The following is an 18,198-nucleotide window of genomic DNA, read 5'->3' as shown; positions in this document are numbered from 1 at the left end:
TCAAACTGCAAATTAAATCTTAAAGGAATTGTATCAGAGCTCGATTTGTAGAAATTTCTACATGGTATTAGAGCAAAAACCATTATAGAAGAGGAGAATACGATTTTGTCCTTTGCAGGAGAAATTGAATTTGCAGTAACATATCAGAGCTAGTAGGATGTCGTTGTATAGATTGAGACTCTAATATGCCCTTGAGGGTAGTTCAAACTATATTGCTTCGAAATACATGATGGAGGTAGAGTTGGAAGACGACGGGCTTAAGGAATTCATAGACAAAGATATTGCTAAGCCAGTTGATGCTCAGGATTTGGCAAAATGGAGAAAGTGTGTGGTAGAAGGATTATCCTAGAAGGAGTTTGAGATCATCTTGTCTCGAACCTCCATGGTAAGGAAACTCCATTTGCAATGTGGAAGCCCTTGGTGGACCTGTTCCAAAGAAATAGTGACCATAGGAAGCTGGCACTGAAGGACAAGCTCAGAAAAATCAAGATGGAGAAGGGTGACACAATATCGAAGTACTTGACCAAGTTCACCCAATGTCAGGATGAGCTTGGAAGTGTTGACGTTATAGTTGTTGAAGACAATTTGGTGAGCCTAACACTTCTAGGCCTTCCCAAGAGCTAGCAAATCTACCAGGACTCAGTTAATGGGAGGGAGAAGCTATCAAAGTGGGAGCAATTATGGTATGACTTGGTGCAAGAAGAGATTTGACGAAACACCAAAGATGGTACCTCATCCAAACAAGTGGAAGGGGACTTTTCCTTAGTGAGAAAAGAAAAGAAATCCAAGGGAAAGCAGTCCTAAGGTGAGGAGAGCAATAAGAAGAAGAACTTGTCGAACATCAAGTGTTTTCATTATCATGAGTTTGGGCACTATGCCGTGAAATGCTCACAGAAGAAATAAAGCAAGAAGGAGCCTGTAATACAAGCAATAGATGAAACCTTAGCTTTAGAATTCGAAATTGATTTTACTCTCATTACATGCATGACAATCACTCTAATGGGAAGCATATGGTATCTTGATAGTGGTGCCTCATTCCATATGATGAGGAATAGAGATCTCTTCACTGACTTGTAGGAGAAAGACCTCAAGCAAAACATAGAGTTTGGGCATGATGGGAGGTATAGTGTGATCGATATCGGTACTATTACTTTTCAGAGGGAGCCTGGCTCCCCTCTTAGACTCACATATGTGATGTATGTTCCAGGACTGATTAGGAGCTCAAAATTTTCCAAAATATTAAAGTGTCAGAATCTTGATAAGCTTAGCTTCAGATCGAAGAGCTTTTCATTCTGAATCCAATGGTGTGAACATCACTCAAATTCGAGCTCGTATGCAAAGGTTAGAGCAAGTCAAAGTTTATGTTTGACTTGGACACGTGGCAGGATTAGATGACATAGAAAAGGTCCCAGTGAATGGGGAAGCACAAAATGGGAGGTTGCCATTGGGTCCCACATATCGCATATCAGAGAAAAACTAAGGAGAGGCTTAAGGAGAATCGTCCTTAGGTAAGTGGTGATGCGATAATCGCATATCAAAATCGCACAAAGGGAAAGTGTTAAGAATTAGCCCCCGGTAGGATCCTGGTTGCGATTGTAGTATCACAAGATGGAGGAGAATGAGAATCAATCCCTGACGTATCCCAGTTGCGATGTGACAAACTCACAATTGCAAATCGCAATAGGAGCATGAAGTAATGCCTCGACCACCGCCGATTGTGATTTGCGATGGGGGGACTTTCAGATTTGATATTTTTATACGTTATATCTTATATACCTGACGGGTCCGCTGCTATCGTAGTTTATGGACTTTGATATCTGATGAGGGAAATTTCTGATTGCGATTACGATGGGGTCCCTGGATGTGATATGCTATATGTTATGTTTTATAATCCTGGTGGGTCTGTGTATTACAAAGTTCCTGTTGTTTGGGCTTGGGACTATCCACTGATGGTTGGACTTCACCAATTACGAGTTGCAACAGAGCTGCGGAACCGTTACCTTTTCCGCTGGACTAACCACTTTGTATGTGACCACTTGGCCTTAACTATAAGATAGGCAAGAAGATGGCGGGACTACCGATTTTGGTAGAACTACTAGATTTAACTCCATATAATGAATCTAACTGGTAGTAAGCTAGATTTGGAGGAGAAAATTGTGGAAAGACTGGCAGAGTCATAACAAAGGAAATTTTCAACCAAATGGGATGCAAAAGGAGGCTAGATAGCCATTTTTTAACATTATGAATTGATTGGAATAGGTTTCAGGATCGAAGGAGCACTTTTGAATAGGCTTTTTGCAAAGTGAAGCCTATGGGTGCTCTGGTCAACCAGAGTGTTGATTCAGTTTAAGGAGGAGAATAAAGATGGAGATGACCTTGCATGGGTCTTCCAACCTCCATGTGCTTTCTACAACAACCATTACATCAGTGTTGTAGTTTTATCTGCTCTTTTCTCTATATTGGTTTCGGAGAAGAGACTTATTGATGTACTTCAAGTGGATTGTGGTATTGTTTATGCTCTTTGAAGTTGGGGTATGGGGTCTTGGTGTAAGATGCCCCTGTTAATGTTTACATGTTTGACTATAGGTTAACATGTGTATGGAATGAGAACTTTTGAAAAAGGTTGTTTTTTTGACGAATAAACTAACCATTCCATTTCAGTGGTTTATGTACTCTTCTTTTTTAGATATTTAGCATAATGAGAAGGGGTCATGCTTGTAGAGTTGATCCAAAGAGATGTAGCCCAGGAGGGGTGAAATCCTTTATCAATGGACGGTGTATTACTGATTGATGCATGCTTCCATTTAGTGTTTTTATTTCATGTTTTAAGTTTTCTTCATGAAACTAACTTAAGTAAAAAAGCACATAAAATTCATGTTTTTACTTGCTATTTTGGAGTACAAACCTCAAGAACATTTTTACATTCTGAATAGGGTATTAGCACAACATTACTAATCTTATGCATTTCAGATCATGTTGGTATCAGAGCATAGGTTTTCTTTGTGCAAGGAGGAATTGACTATTGTTTGCAAGTGAATGTGTTTTGAAGCTCAAGTGAGGAGAAGGTTTTGGAAAGGAGAGCAAGATTGTTACAATCTCTACCACCAAGTTCTACCTCAAATTGCAGTAGAAGCTTCAAGAAAAGCATGTCCCAATGAGGAGAGCCTACAATAATGTCAGAGGATGTGAAGGATTTTAGAAAGGCTTTCTTAGACATGGCAGAAATGGTGAAAATCCTCTATGAAGAGAGGAATACCAAATTGCAAGGTGAAAGCTCTATACCTCCAAGAGGAGAATGTTCTCCAAGGGAAGAAGGTAACAAGAATGGTGATAAACCACCATCTTCTTCACAATATTCATGTTTTTCTACAACTCTTATGGAATATGCTAGTGTATAAAGTCCCTCAGTAAAGGTAGATGGACAATTTTGTACCTTTTGTCCACATGAAGTGGAAGATGAGGTTCTATCAGCACCCAAATTCAAGGAGCTAAAAGAAGAGAGCCAAAGATCCCAAGAGGACACATCCAAAATCAAAAGGGAGTTCAAAAATATATTGCTATGTCAATAAAAAGATGAGGCAAATGATAAGAATTTACATGCTTCTTCCTTATGCGAAAGTGTTGACGTAAATTCATTTGCAACCTTTGAAAAACATAGTAAAGGCATTGGATCCAAGCTCTTGTCCAAGATGGGTTACAAGGGAGGAGGCCTTGGAGTAAACTATCAAGGTATTAAAAATCTAATTGAGGCCAAGAAGAGTTATAAATATGAAGGCTTAGGATATGTTGCAAAAGAAGAATGGTCTTCTAGTGACAACTCATGGGCATCGTGTTCCTTTTTGCATAAGAGAGGACATGAGGAGGCAAGATATTGGAATTCATATCCAGAATTGGTTCCCTCTTGGTTCCTGGAGGACTCGAAGTGCAAAGAATTTCTAAAGAGAGATGTAGATGTTAAAGAAGAAGGGAAGCTAAATTCTTCTTGCCACATGAGTTCCTACAAAAGCAACATAAGCCAAAGGAAAAAAAATAGAGGTTTATCCATTCTTTTAATTCAAACGGTGTTCATAATGGAAAACAACAAGCAGATTTAAATAATGTGTTGAGGAATATGTTTCCATGCACCTTTTTCCTTTCAACTAACCATTGTGTAGATAAGTGCGATAAAAGGAAAGAAGTCATCATGAAGATGTTTATGGCTACTGGAATTGAGACTGAAAAGAGAAAACCTCATCCAAGGTTAAAGGCAGGTGAGCCAAGAGAAGCTCAAAAGATTTTTTGTACTCATTGCAATATCAGTGGACATTAGGTCAAGAGGTGATGGAAATTGTCTCCACAAATTCATGGCAAGGGAAAGAAAATTATGCAAGAACTAGAAGAGGAAGCGACAAAAAAAAAATTGGCACAGGATGCGACCATCCCTAAAGAAGCCTCAGAAGAAGAGAAAGTTCAAATAGACGGTTCATTCACCTGGTTGGGTAAGAAATGGGCGGACTATTTGTCCAGTTGAAGTTTGTAAATTTTTGTTTTGCACTAGTTGCATATCCCCATAGTTAGGTAACTTGTAAAAGCGATGTTCATAAATAAATCACTTATATGCAACAATGTTTTGTTTAAGCATTACAATGCTAGTTTGGCTTGTTGATAGTCAATTCGAATGGAAAATTTGGGAGTCAAGTTTATTCCATTTAAAAAAAATGCATTTCTATTTGTAGTTTGAGAAAGCATTTTAAAGTTGTTGTATGAGTAGATGAAACACATTTAGTATGTTTCAAATATGTTTAGCACTCAAGTTATACAATTATTCACTATGTGAGGCTTGTTTTGGTTCATTTGGCAGAGTCTTTTTGGGATATTATCCTTGATAAGGATTTTGCAGATGAGCATTTTGGAATTCTTATTGGGAAGGATGTTGTTATGGATGGCCATAGTAGACATGGACATGCAGAGAAGAACATCGAACTTGAATTCTTTGCTCAAGTTATATTTTAAGTTCAGCTTGAGAAAAAGCCAAGACAAGTACAAGTCAGGGCACTTCAAACATCAATTGGATCAAGTTTGGGAAAATGAAAGAATTGTACATTAAAATTCCGAACAACTGAAAGTAAACTTTTGGAGAACAAAAGTTTTTCAATGGGGAAGAGTGATCAGGAGCTCAAAATTTGCCAAAATATCAAATTGTCAGAATCTTGATAATCTTAGCTTTAGATTGAAGATTTCCTCATTCTAAATCCAATGGTGTGAACGACACTCAAATCCGATTTTGTATGCAAAAGTTAGAGAAAATCAAAGTTCAGGTTTGACTTGGAGACATGGCAGGATTGGGTGACATGGCAACGGTCTTAGCAAATGGGGAAGTGCCAAGTGTTAGGTTGTCATTGGGTCCCACATATCACATATCAGAGAAAAATAGAGGAGCGGCTTAAGGAGAATCAACCTTAGGCAAGTGGTGATGTGATAATCACATATCATAATCGCACAAAGAGAAAGTGTCCCAGTTATGATTGCAATATCGCAAGATGAGAGAGGAACGAGAATCGACCCTCTACGTAGCCTGGTTTCAATGCAGAAAATTCACAATTGCAGATTGCAATAGGAGCATGAAGTAACACCCTGGTCGCCGTCGATTGAAATTTGCGATGGGGGGACTTTCAGACCCAATATTTTTATACGTTTTATTTTATAACCTCGACGGGTATATTGTTATCGCAGTGTATGGACTTTGATATCCGCCGAGGGAAAGTGTTGATTGCGATTGTGATGGGGTCCCCGAATGTGATATGTTATATGTTGTGTTTTATAATCTCGATGGGTTCGTGTATCACAAAGTACCTATTTTTTGGGCTTGGGACTACCCGTCGATGGTTAGACTTCACCGATTGCGAGTTGCGACAGAGCTACAGAACTGTCGTCTTTTCCATTGGGCCGACCACTTTGTATGTGACCACTCGGTCTTAACTGTGAGATAGGCAAGAAGATGGCGAGACCATCGATTTCAGTGGAACTTCCATATTTAACTCTAGATAATGAATTTAATTGGCAGTAAGCCATATTTGGAAGAGAAAATTGTAGAAAGATTGACGAAAGTCATAACTAAGGCAATTTTCGACCAAATTGGATGAAAAAAGATGCTTGATAGCCATTTTTGGACATTATGAACTGATTGGAATAGGTTTTAGGATCAAAGGAGCACTTATGGATAATGTTTTTGAAAAGTGAAGCCTATGGGTGCTCTGGTCAACCAGAGTGTTGATTCAATTTAAGGAGGAGTATAAAGATGGAGATGAGCTTGCAGGGGTCTTCTAGCCTCCATGTGCTTTCTGCAGCAGCCATTACATTAATGTAGTAGCTTTATCTCGTCTTTTCTCTATATGTGTTTTAGAGAAGAGACTTATTGATGTACTTCAAGTGTATTGTGGTACTGTTTATGCTATTTGAATTTGGAGTATGGGTTCTTGGTGTAAGATGTGTGTGTTTGCTGAAGGTTTACATGTTTGATTGTAGGTTAACATGTGTATGGACTGAGAAATTTTGAAAAAAATTGTTTATTTGATGGAGAAACTAACCATTCCATTTCAGCAGTTTATGTACTCTTCTTTTCTAGATATTGAGAATAATGAGAAGGGGTCATGCCTTTAGAGCTGATCCAAGGAGATGTAGCCCATGAGGGGTGAAGTCCTTTATCAATGGATGGGGCATTACTAATTGATGCATGCTTCCATTCAATGTTTTGGTTTCATGTTTTAAGTTTTCTTCATGAAACTAACTTAAGTAAAAAAAACACATAAAATTCATGTTTTTACTTGGTATTTTGGAGTACAAACCTCAAGCACATTTTTATATTATAACTGGGGAATTAGGACAACATTAATAATCTTCTCCATTTAAATAAGAATCTTGTTTCCATCACGGTATTGGAAGATCATGACTGAAATGTGATTTTAAGCAAAGGAAAGGTTTTTGTTAGACACATCGCCAAGAGATAGGTGAAATAGATCGGTGTGCGAGCCAAGAACCTGTATACACTTGAGGTACAAGATGCATTCAAAGCCTTGAGGAGAAAGGAAAAGGTTAGAGACTTGGTGGTTGAGAGGGGGAATAAATTACCTCTCACCATGCAGCCTTAGAAGCAACCTCAAAAACAGCCTCAACAAGTTGTGGAGCAACCACAATTGGAGAAGGAAAGAGGAGGTCAAATGGAGACATCCACTCAAGCAGAGACCTCTAGTAGGGGAAATTTTGAGCCAAGTAAGAAGAGGGAGAACATACTACCATCCCTCTAGGTGTGAGGTGGGCCGATACAAAACCTTAGTCCAAGAGTTTCAGAAATTGGGCAGGATCCGTTGAATTCCTTTCTTGTTGAGAGGGAGTGTTGAAAATAGCAACAAGAAATGTTAAAAATAACACCAAGACAAATCCTAATTTCATTTTTTCCTTGAATTAAATTTGGAATTAAATTGAAATTCCACATCTTATGACAACTTGTAATAGTCAACTAAGTTAATTTGACTTATTTGGCTTATTTAATTTGAGTTGAGGGTCTAACTAGAGTCATATAAAGTGTCTCCTACTTTATAAGAGCCCTGGTTGAGTTTATTTTGAGTTGTAATTATTTAATTTAGTCTAGCTAAGTTAAATTGAGTTAAACTAGTTTCAACTAATGGAGGAATTAGTGGGAGATCTAGTAGTAGGGTATAACCTATAATAGTGGGATGTAACCAACAATGATGAACCAATAAACAGAAGACTCACTCTTAATTAACTCATGCATGTCAAATCAAAGAAAGACCCAATTGAGTTTCGAGTCCATGTCCAATGTATTATCAGTTATATAATCATCCAAATTATACATATAGTGCATGCAATCAGAGGAAGGCCTATGAGGATTGTGTAATTCATATTTGTGGAATTTCCAATTGAATATGGGCTAATTCCTAAGGAAAATGTGCAAGGAAATAGGAGCTTGGAAGGCAACCCAATTGGCTAGGTATTGGCTTGAGCTTGTCTGGGAAGTAGTGAGATAGATTGAGATAGTGTAGAGGTTGCTCAAGCTCGAGAAAATGATTGTAATATTCTCATATTTTCCTATTAATGAAATATATAGATAGCAAGTGTTTTTAGTTTCGGCTTTCCCCATAAAAATTTTGTGTTTTTTTTTTGACAAAAAAGGTTAGTTTTTATTTGAAGATCGACAAATCAACTGCCAAGGTCTTAAACACTGATATTCTGTAGATCCATGTTACAGTCGGCTGGAATAGAAGAATTGTTTTTTGAAAAGCCTGCTGAATGATTTACACTATGATTGCAGATAGGGGATTGAAAGAGGATTGAAGAAGGAGAAAATTCCTCCTTAATCTTGCCTTTTGGGCTTCTAAAAACCAAAGACCAAAGGTAAATCCTAACAAACTACAGTTATAAATACCAACATTTACAAAGCATATCAATCTATATTACTGTGGCTGATGTGTCGAACAATGGACTCTTCAGGATTGTCGTCGGTGCTGACTTGCTTCAAGCTTGATGAACTTGTTGGAGCTTCGTTTTTCTTTTCTGCTGTTCCTTTTGTGCTGTTCCTTTGCTGCTATTCCTTTTTTGTTGTTCCGTTTTTTTTGTTCAGTTTTTTCTATTATTCCTTGCAGTTCCATTGCTTTTGCTTAGCTTGTGGATAGGAGACCCACCATGCCGAAACACTGGATCAACCCGTGAATCACTGCATTTTCTTTTTGATTTGTTCCAGAATGCCAAGATTGGTAAACAGGCCTTGAGGTGGCCCTCTTGAACTCCCCAGCAACTACCCACTGCGCCACTTAACAGCAGGCAGCTCAAAAGGTTCGAACCCAAAGCTTTGGAGAAGCTGAACCAGCGAAATACAGAGGCCCAGGCATCTCCAAAATTAAGGAATGGTGCAGTCCAATTCAACCTCATTGACTAACAGGGATCTCCTGCTCCGGATAGAGGCAAGGTTGGCTGCCTCATCTGCATGTGAGTTTAACTTTCTTAGCACATGATAGAAGGAGATTTTGTGAAACTTGGGCAACACTAGTTTGATTTTTTTGAGGATGGGGGCTACTGCACCTAAGAAGGGATCTTTTGAGAGTTCATAGCATGAATAATTAGTCTGGAGTCTCCAAAGACTGAGATAGTGAGGAGATTCCTCTTAAAAGCTAGATTTAGACCTTTCCACAGAGCCAGAGCCTCCGCTTTGTTGTTTGTTTCATGCCCCAGACCCCAAGCAAAGCGCAACTTAGTTGAGCCATCTGGGCTTAGGATAACTCCACCACCACCCACCTTTCCTGGGTTGCCTTTAGAGGCCCCATCGAAGAAAAGGCAGTGGTCATCCAAAGCAGATCTCCATTTGATGAATTCTTGTTCTTCCAGACGAATTTCCCAGTGAGAAGAGGCTTTAGCAAGAGGAATGGGTCTATTCTGATGATTAGGAACAAGGTCTTTTAGCCATTGATCTTCCTCATTGTCCAGAGTTGTGCCATTTCTTATGGTGGGTTTCGTTTCTAAAGACTCCCCCAATAGGGCTTTGATCTTAGTGATAATTCTGACTGGGTTGCAACTCTCCTCCCTAAAAATTATGTTGTTCCTCTCCAGCCACAATTTCCAGCATGTGAATTTGGGAATCCAAATCCAACCAGTCTTGAGAAGGTTTTTTCTTGGAGAGACAGAATGGGGATAACTTGGCCCAGTTTCGAAGAAGGTCCTGAATATTTCTTGGAAGATCCATATTATCAAGTCCTAACATTAGGACACCCCTCCAAACTTCTTGAGCAAAGGGGCACAATAAGAACAAGTGGTTAGCCATTTCTTCATCAGAGACACAAAGAGGGCATTTGGAGGGACCTTCCATTCAACGCTTTCTCAAGTTATCTCCAGTGAGGATACTTTTATGCACCATAGTCCAGCAAAAGAAGTCAATTTTGGGGAGAGCAGGAAAAGAAAAAATAAATTTCCATTGAGTTGGCTCTAGGGGGATGCTGGGGATAGCCATCAAAGTTTTGTAACCTTCTGCTGCTGAGTAAGAGCCTGAAAGAGAACCCCACCCTCTTTTGTCCTTAGAAGAGGCCTTTAAGGGAGATTTTCCTTGGGGAAGATCCATCAATAACTTGGCTTCACCATCTAGCCAATGAGGGACCTCCCCCAAATTCCAACCATCCCAAAGACTTTCAACATCATTTGTCCAATTGGAGATGTCCCAAAGGGTTTCCAGATTGCTGGCCTAAAGCCAAACTCTGATATTTTCCAGTTTTGCCATCTGATTCAAGGGTTTATCTCCAAGAATTGAGTCTTCCCATATTTTTATTTTTTTCCCATTACCTGGGATCCAATAAAGCTTATGAATTAAATGTTTCATAGTTGTGAGAAAGAGTTTGAAAACTGGGGATCCTTTGAATATTCTAGGAGGCTGGTCTAAACACCTCAAACGTTGCCCATGAAATTTTTTTTTCCACAGAACTCTCTTGCTCCAACTAGGATTCCTAGAGACAATGTTCCAAAGGAGCTTGGAGCCCAGAGCAAGATTTTGGGCTGCCAAATCCCAAATTTGAAGACCTCCTTCCAAGAATGGCTTCTTAATTATGTCCCAATTTACTAAATGGAGCCTTCTTTTGTTATTTTTCCCTCCTTCCCAAAGAAATATTCTAAGGAGACTGTCCACTTTACTGATAAAGGTTTTAGGAGCTAGAAGAATGGAATTCTGATAAACTGGGAGAGTTATGAGAACATATTTCATTAGGATTACCTTCCTAGCATTATTCAACCGTGAGGATCCCCAAGCTTGTATTCTGAGTTTTAGCTTGTCTAGCAGGGGCATCCAGTGAGCTACCTTAGGAATTGATTTGAAGATTGGGATCCCAAGACACTTAAAAGAATCCTCAGGTTAAGGTTCTTTCCATTTCTAAAAGCCTTGCTATGTCTGTCAAATCCTTGGCCGATCAGTTCCAGCCATAGATCTTGCTTTTTAGATAGTTAATATTGCTGCCCGAAACCTCCCTATAAATGTCCAGCTCTATCTTGAAGGTTCTAGCAGAATTTATGCTAGCTCCTCCTAGTAATAAAGTATCATCAGCAAACTGGGCTAGATTTATGTCTTTAACATTTTGAGCCATTCTTAGGCCTGGCAGAGTTTGGATCTATTGACAGTAGTCTAGCTGGAAGCTGATCACCAAAGCTTGAATGGCGTAAAGAAGCGGGGACAAAGGGCAACCTTGTCTTAGCCCCCTCGAGGCCTGGAAGAATTCCATTGAATGACCATTAACCAGAGGCGCTATCCAAGGGGAGGCAATGCAGGCTTTCACCCAAGTTATGAGAGCTTTTGAGAAGCCAAATTTCCCCATCACAGAGAATAGGAAATCATGTCTCACCCTGTCAAAGGCATTTTTTAAATCTAGCTTAATCACCATGCCGTTCTCTTTTCGGTGATAGCTTGAATGAATTGCTTCTTGCACCAACACAATATTGTCAAGAATCTTTCTCCCTTTTATGAATCCTCCTTGGTTTTCAAGGATGATGCCCAGCAGAATTTTCTTAAGACAGTTGGCTATAATTTTTGTATTCAGCTTATAACCTGTATTACACAAAGATATGGACCTGAATCTGTTGAAGTCGGTGGTGCCTTTGTCTTTCGGAATCAATGCAAGGAAGGCCGAGTTGGCGCTGCCTCCAATCTTGGTACAGGTCTAAGATTTACGGATCATTCTCAGAAGGTCTTTTTTAATTGTAGGCCAACAAGTCAGATAGAACCTTGTTGTGAACCCGTCAGGGCCTGGGGCTTTATCCGGGTCCATGCAATATAGAGCATTTTTAATCTCATTCATACTGATCGGAGCAGTCAGCATGATATTGTCAGAGTCTTGGATACAATGATGAATAAGATCAATCGGATAGGCTTGAGAATCAATAGGAGGGTCTTCCGGGGCAGTATAAAGATCTTTGAAGAAGGAGTGGGTTGCTCACTTTATGCCATCAGAATCTTTAACCACAGAGTTTTGATAGTGAATTTCATTTACTGTTTTGAAGTGCTTGCGTGCTTCAGCTTGCTCATGGAAGTAGCTTGTATTTTTTTCTCCGGCCTGTAACCAAATATTTCTGGACTTCTGTCTCCAGAACTCTTCTTCATCCCTACTTGCCCTATGGAGATATTTTTGCAGCTCAACTTCTTTTTGAAGAAGGATTTGTGTTACATTGGAGTTCTCCATTTTTAATTGGTGACCTGCTAAGCTGTCATGCATCTCCTTTCTTTTGGCGGTGGGTGTTTTCAACCTTTTAGCCCACTCCTTGAGCTCCCTTTTAAGTCTCCTCATTTTTTCTTCCCACACAAAGAAAGGGATCCTTGAACATGCCGGTTCCAGGCCTCGGTGACCACCTCTTGTAATCCTTCTTGATGAATCCAAAGAGAACTGAATCTAAAGGGAATGGGGCCAAGATTTCCATCCAAGGAGAGCTCAAGCAGAATGGGTTTATGGTCAGAGGTGTAGTTCGGCAGAATTTAGAGGTGGCCATTAGACCACAAGTCAAGAAGGAGGATTGGACAAGAAATCTGTCCAGACGAGAAGCAATGTGGCTTGGGCCTAACCTTTTGTTTGACCAAGTGAATTTCCCGGATGTGGGCTTGATATCCTCCAAATCCCAATCTAGAATGAGGCCTTCAACCCATTCTCTAGCTGGGTCACTGACCAGGGAGCCCCCCTTTTTCTCTTCTGCAGATAACGTAACATTCAAATCACCTGCAATAATAATATTTTCTAGATTGTGCAAGAAAAGATAGGACTGGAGTGGGTACCAACAAATTTTTTTCTCAGAGGGTAAAACCAGAGCATAAATATTGAACATACTTACTTGGTGGCCAGATTCTTTATGGAGGATCTTAGTGAGTATCCAATGGGGGCAACATTCTTGATGAATCAGATCATATTTGGAGCTATCCCAGAAGGAGGCAATCCCTCCAGAGGTGCCTCTGGCACTGACTACTCTCCCTTGGCCTTTATGCCAAAAACTTTGCTTGCTTGGAGGAGTAGAAGGTCCTCCAGTTTTGTCTCCTGGATGAGAAGGATTCCAGGTGAGTACATCCTCACAATGTCTTTCAGAGCTTCTTCTTTCAACTTGCTGCGTAATTCTCTGCAATTCCAGGAGATGTATTTCATTATTTACTAGCTTGGGAGGTTGTGGCTCGTTTTGGAGCCTTACCATGCTTGCGCCTAGATCTGGTATTCATCATTCCTTTGAGAGTTTTCTGAGAACCTTGGAGAACATCCAGATAAGTTTTCTCCTCTCTCTGTTTCTTCTTGGACTTTTGACCCCTGACTGACTTGATAGGAGTGAATTGTGAGCTGTCTGAATCTAAGACTCCATATTTTGAATCTCCCTCAGAATCGGAGCCCAAATTGATGTGCTCCTCGTTTTCTTCTTTTTCCCCTTGTTAATCCTCTGATGGAGGAAGAGATGACTTTGCTTCAACTTCTTTCACTTTCTTTGACGGGTCTTCTGGTTCCTCTTGGATCCCAATGGCATTTTTCTTCTCCCCAGAGGAAGAACCCTCTTTAGGAACTTATTTGGCTTTTGGTTTGGGCTGGGACTTCACCAATGGCCCTGAATTTTTCTTCTCAGTTAGTTTTCGGACTTCTTTTCCCTTTTTGATTTCTTTCCATCATTCTTCATCAAATTTGTGCCCGGTTGGAGATTTTGGGCAATTTCTTTGGAAGTGTGCATGTTCGTGACAGGTTTTGCATTTGAATGACAATTGCTCGTAATCTAGTTTTTGATAGTGATGCCATTCTCCGACTGTAAGTTTTACTGCTTCGGGCAGTCCAGCTTCCAGATCGACTTCCACACAGATTCTTGCGCAGGTATATTGGCCCTTGTTATCTACTTTGTCAATGAAACGGCCGAGACCATTTCCAATCTTCTGCAGGGTGTGATAGCTCTAGCAATGGATCGGAAGAGTGGGAAGCCAGACCCAGACTGGGACCTCTTTAGGGGAATCGATTGAGGGATCGAAGTCGGGGGTCCACTTATTAAGATACAAACCTTGATTTCCCATAAAATACGGACCATTTCTGAAAACCAAATCTCGATCTTCTTTGGAGGTGAACTCGAAAATGAAATACCCTCTTCCAACAACATAACAGATCACATTATTTTCTAGCTGGGGCCTCCAGTTGCGTTGGATCCAGTCATCTGTTGTTTTTGTTGATGGCCAGCGTCCCATAAATTATCCTACTAACCCTCTGTCAGCCAGGGCTAGGGCGATTTTTATCGGTTGGTCTTCTTGCAGGGCGATCTCAAGAATTTCCTCTAGTTTTTTGATGAATTTCGGGACTTTTGGAGTCAAACGTTTCTTCCCTTTCTGTGAAAGCAATCTTCTGAAAAACTTCTTCTGAAGAGATAGGCGGGGTGGGAGAAGGCTCCCCACCCCCTGGCGCACTCATGGAGGCGGCTACGCTCCTCTGCGGTCACAAAACACTATTACTATGCTAGCAGCAGCACAGGTCGAAGAAGGGGGGAAGAGCCCGATTGCGAGGATGCCGTGAGGGGAGGTTGAGAGCCTAGCAGCAGGGGCTGCTAGGAAGGAGGCCTACGTAGAGCTGTTGGGGCCAAGGAAGCAAGGCACGGGATCTCCAAATCAGAATGCGCGCTGATTCTCAACCAAAAGGTAGTGGGCTTGGGCCGGTTCGGTTACTACTCGCACGATGAGCTACGACCTTGCTCGGGATCAAACACAAGACCGGTCCATCATGATGAGGTCCAAAAGGTAGTGGGCTTGGCCTGGTTCGGTTAATACTCGCACGATGAGCTATGACCTTGCTCGAGATCGAACACAAGACCAGTCTGTCATGACGAGGTTGACTTTACCACTACGCCGCCTCCACGACCTTCCCCATAAAAAATTTGTGTTATGTGTGATTGAATTCTTTCTTTTTATGCATCGTGATTTCATCAATCATTTATTGTTTCCATTGATGAGTAGAGTAGATTCAAGTCAATTTTCTTAGCATATTACAATCTGTAGTTTGAATCTACAAGGAATTTCTACATGAATTGGACAGTGTTGATCATTTCTTTGTGAAATCAAGGGCTCAAATTATTTGTGGGTTGGTTAGGGTATTACCCCATCCCCAAACCTTGACAGTCAAGCTCATTTTCTCCTTGCACTGTCAAAAACAGCTCTACAATAGGCAGGGTCCATCCGATGCCAAATTTCTCTGTCACCCCTCCATGGTTCACTCACACCCTTCTTGTTTCATTGTTGTGGTTAAAATGGCATTTTGTGTCGAGATGTTTAGGTTTTATCGGCTAAAGATGGCGAATGAGGGTATGTTATCGTTGGTTTACAAATAAGTGAGAGTTCCTTCTAAGTTTACCCACATGAGCAATTACTTAGTCCATTAAGTGTCTAACACTAGTTTCTTTGGTTAGGTGTTGCCTTCGAGAGCATACATAGACTTCTGGCTAATAGGTAAGACTATTTTTTTTTTCTCTTCTTCAGTTAATTAATTTTTTTAGATCATGGGTTAAGCCATTAAATACTCATGTCATGTTTTTCTTTGATTTTGTAGGTGAGGACCTTCTCTTAGAGAAGCTCTACGCTTTTCCAGATTCCATGTCTAAGCACATTGTATTAATAAGGTAATTTTTTTCCCAAGTCTCGAGTTCTGGCTTCCTAAATGCCTATGGTGACTTTGATGCATATTCTCTATGGAAATTATCTTCATAACTTTTGACTTGGAAAGGGTTTCTATGAGACTACTTAGTTTTGACCCGTGCACTTTATGGGTTGGGATTTGGCATAGCTCTGTTCGAGCTGTCAGAGTCATTCCCAGTGGTCTTAAGCTAGCTAATTCACTCCATTATGGTGTTGTTAATAAGCCTTCGCGGTCATGGTTCTTTAAATTGGTTATGGGGTTATAATTAAACACTGGTTATCATTTTCCTTCATGGCTACAGTCCACCAACATTTGGGGTTTTAAACTGTAATTTTGATAGCTTGCCCACATGGCTCTTTGCGGATGTGCTCAGTTTTTTTTTGTTTGTAACTAGTAACATTAATAATTAAATCAATATGTCTTTGAATTTGTTATATTCCCATTTCCAAAACTAAATGTTATTTTTGTAATTTGCTTGACGTTAATATATATGCTAGTTATCAAGAGAAGAATTACTCTAGTTTCTTGACTATGTCTTTGTAATATAGTTACTATTTCTTTAGTTTTCAGTAGAAGAATTCCTTCTTTTTATAACAAACTAACTCATGCCCCGGGTTAGGGTCGAAGTCCCTTCTAGGCTTCTTCCTGACCCATGGGGTTATAACCGATGAACATGATAGTGGACTATTTCTGCCCCGAGGTTCTTGTTGAGGTGGAACTAAACCCGCCCAAATTTTCATGATTAAGCTTTTGTTATCAAATTTATTACCTTTCACCGCTGTATGGTTGACTAAGTATATTATTTTAATTACATGTCTTTATTACTTTTTTTGTGAAGAGGTCAGCTTTCAATGCATTCTCAACGAGTGTTCTATAATTACAAATTTATATAGTCTAATTTTCAAACGAACTACAAGCCAACTAAATATTTTCATCACCTTTCATACAGTCAGTTACTAATCATGCAGAGAGTGCTATATGTACTTATCTGTTTCAAGTTCTTGCAATCTAGGAGCTCTGCCAGATAAGTGTTCTCCTCCCTTCCAACAACATCGACGATTATGTCCGTGTCTCCCCCCAAGCCCCTAAGCTTCCAATAGTTCTATGACTATGACCTATTTGGCTCAAACTTCTAGATATCGAGACCACCCGAGTCTAACCTGAAAGTCTCCTCACTTTAGTCTATAAATGGATAGCTCCATTGGTTCAACCCAGCTCAAGAACTATTCCACTAGGGGTAACACTATACCACCTTTATGTAATAACCTGGTCTCTATGAGTCTCTTCCTCTACCCTTTTCCTTCTTTTCCCCATAGAGAAGATTTCCTAGAAAAGGAAAAACAAAACCCCTCTCATTCACCGAGATTTCCTTATCTCCAGAATGAAAAGCCAGAACCATAACCATCACAATTGTTTGAAAGTTAGACAATCCTTGTAGAAATTCTTCGAAAATCCAATTTTTGCCAAAATAAAAATATAGTTTTATTTTTAAAAAAACAAAAGCACATAATGAAATAGGGTTCTTTCCGAAATTTTAATAAGTCAGTCTTTTAATTCCAAATTTCATCTAAAAATTTTATCAACAAGTACTCGTACTAATGTACTAGATGTGTTACATTTTATTATTTTAAAATTTTATTTATATTATACATATTTAAATTACATATAAACAGTTATAACATAAATATAATGGTATTATAATATTTTAATAATATATATATATATATATATATATATATATATATATATATATATATATATATATATATATATATATATATATATATATATATATATATATATATATATATTATAGGTACATGTAATTTAATATGGAAAATACCAAATTGAGAGCCCACGCCCCCGATAACCAAAAAATACCAGACATTGTAAGAATCATCCATCATTTGTTTTTATTCTATGTAAACCCCCACCCTCAATCTTCTTTGCCCTCAACAAATTCCCACTCCTTTTTTATCCCCCGACCGAAAGGTTCCCACCACCTATCTCTGTGACGAATAGAAAGGGATGAAGATTTTTTAAATCAAATTAAAAAAATAAAATGTTTGTCAAACATGACTAATGTAAATTTTGTAATAAGATATTTAGAAAGAATTAATTCTTAACAGAAGTATAATTTTTTTTTATATATTTAAAAGTTAACTATATAAATGAAAGATATGTATATTACAAAATCAGGTTTATTGATTCCTTAGTGGACCTTCGAAACAGATTTGCAGGGCTACCGTGGGTTATAGGAGGAGATTTCAACATGATTAGATCTCTCTCGGAGAAAAAAGGAGGCACAAGAGCTCTAAGCAAAGATTCCTTAGCTTTCCAATGTTTTTATGAAAACATGAAGCTGGTGGACATTGAGACTAACAATGGCCTTTGCACTTGGAACAACAAAGGAGGAGGGGATTCCCAAGTAGCTTCCAAGCTAGATAGATTCATGATCTCTGAAAAGCTCATGCTTCTAAACAAGGATATAATAGCAGACATTCTTCCTTTTGGAGGCTCAGATCACTGGTCGATTCAAATGGAGATCAAG

At 39.3% G+C, this 18,198-nt stretch overlaps 1 pseudogene; it reads left to right on the top strand.

Annotated features, from left to right (window-relative positions):
• Window positions 1-18,198, top strand: part of LOC149181274 (oligopeptide transporter 4-like) — a 74,639-nt pseudogene that overhangs the window by 15,295 nt on the left and 41,146 nt on the right.

This window comes from Pinus tabuliformis, chromosome 3_2 (assembly GCF_031772625.1).
Source record: "Pinus tabuliformis cultivar Carrire ecotype Pingquan chromosome 3_2, CPIR1, whole genome shotgun sequence".
NCBI classification, from domain to species: domain Eukaryota; kingdom Viridiplantae; phylum Streptophyta; class Pinopsida; order Pinales; family Pinaceae; genus Pinus; species Pinus tabuliformis.
This window is presented reverse-complemented; position numbering and strand designations above follow the sequence as displayed.